Source organism: Schistocerca cancellata, chromosome 1, assembly GCF_023864275.1.
Source record: "Schistocerca cancellata isolate TAMUIC-IGC-003103 chromosome 1, iqSchCanc2.1, whole genome shotgun sequence".
Lineage (NCBI taxonomy): Eukaryota > Metazoa > Arthropoda > Insecta > Orthoptera > Acrididae > Schistocerca > Schistocerca cancellata.
Window position 1 is genome coordinate 410,012,257 of NC_064626.1, and position 2,023 is coordinate 410,014,279.

Consider the following 2,023-nt stretch of genomic DNA (forward strand, 5'->3'; position numbering starts at 1 on the left):
GGTAAGTCTTTCCGCTCCCGGGATTGGAATGACTCCTTACCCTCTCCCTTAAAACCCACATCCTTTCGTCTTTCCCTCTCCTTCCCTCTTTCCTGATGAAGCAACCATTTGTTGCGAAAGCTTGAATTTTGTGTGTATGTTTGTGTTTGTTTGTGTGTCTATCAACCTGCCAATGCTTTCGTTTGGTAAGTCACATCATCTTTGTTTTTAGATATAAATATATAATGTTGTTGTGGTCTGCAGTCCAAAGACTGGTTCGAAGCAACTCTCCATGCTGCTGCTCTGTCTTGTGCAAGCCTCTTCATCTCCAAGTAACTTGTACTGCAACCTACATCCTTATGAATCTGCTTACTGTATTCATCTCTTTGTCTCCCACTATGATTTTTACCTCCCACACTTCCCTCCAATATTTAACTAGTTTTCTCTTGATATCTCAAAATGTGTCCTACCAACCAATCCCTTCTTCTAGTCAGGTTGTGCCACAAATTTCTTTTCTCACCAATTCTGTTCAGTACCTACTCATTAGTTACATGATCTACCCATCTAATCTTCAGCATTCTTCTATAGCACCACATTTCAAAAGTTTATGTTCTCTTACTGTCTAGACTGTTTATCATCTGTGTTTCACTTCCAAATGTGGCTACACTCCATACAAATACTTCCAGAAAAATCTTCCTGAGATTATACTCGATGTTAAAAAATTCTCATCTTCAGAAAAGCTTTAACAACCTTTACCAGAGCTACATTTTATATCCTCTCTATTTCGGCCATCATCAGTTATTTTGCTGCACAAATAAAACAACTCATCTACTACTTGAAGTTTCTCATTTCGTAATCTAATTCCCTCATCACCACCTAATTTAATTCGAATACATTCTATTATCCTTGTTTTTCTTTTGTTGGTGTTCCTCTTATATTCTACTTTCAAGACACTGTCCATTCCATTCAGCTGTCTTTCCAAGTCTTTTGCCATCTCTGATAGAATTACAATGTCATCAGCAAACATCAAAGTTTCTATTTCTTCTCGCTGAACTTTAATTTCTACTCCAAATTTTTCTTTTGTTTCAAAGCTTACTCACTACAGATTGAATAACATGGGGGGCAGGCTACAGCCCTGTCTCACTCCCTTCTCAGCTGCTTCACTTTCATGCCCTTCGATAAGTGCCATTTGGCTTCTGTACAGATTGTAAATAGCCTTTTGCTCCCAGTGTTTTACCCCTGCTAGCTTTAGAATTTTAAAGAGAGTATTCCTGTCAACATTGTCAAAAGTGAAACTTCCTGGCAGATTAAAACTGTGTGCCGGACCGAGACTCGAACTCGGGACCTTTGCCTTTTGCGGGCAAGTGCTCTACCAACTGAGCTACCCAAGCACGACTCACGCCCCGTCCTCACAGCTTTACTTCTGCCAGTACCTTGTCTCCTACATTCCAAACTTTACAGAAGCTCTCCTGCGAACCTTGCAGAACTAGCACTCCTGAAAGAAAGGATATTGCGGAGACATTGCTTAGCCACAGCCTGGGGGATGTTTCTAGAATGAAATTTTCACTCTACAGCGGAGTGTGCGCTGATATGAAACTTCCTGGCAGATTAAAACTGGGTACTGGCAGAAGTAAAGCTGTGAGGATGGGGCGAGGGTCGTGCTTGGGTAGCTCAGTTGGTAGAGCGCTTGCCCGCGAAAGGCAAAGGTCCCGAGTTCGAGTCTCGGTCTGGCACACAGTTTTAATCTGCCAGGAAGTTTCATATCAGCGCTCACTCCGCTGTAGAGTGAAAATTTCATTCTATTGTCAAAAGTGTTCTCTAAGTCTATAAATGCTATAAACAAAGGTTTGCCTTTCCTTAACGTATCTTCTATGAGAAATCATAGGGTCAGTATTGCCTCGCATGTTCGTACATTTCTCTGGAATCCAAACTGATCGTCCCAGAGGTAGGCTTCTCCTATAAAAAGTTTGTGTTAGATTAGATTAGATTAGATTAAATTAAATTAAATTAATACTTGTTCCATAGATCATGAATACGACACTTC

General features: G+C 40.7%; 1 non-coding gene across 1 annotated transcript; it reads right to left on the reverse strand.

Annotated features, from left to right (window-relative positions):
• Window positions 1-1,296: 1,296 nt before the first annotated feature.
• On the reverse strand, window positions 1,297-1,371 carry Trnal-caa (transfer RNA leucine (anticodon CAA)). The gene has a single exon. It is a non-coding gene; the product is annotated as a tRNA-Leu (tRNA).
• Between the last annotated feature and the right edge of the window lie 652 nt (window positions 1,372-2,023).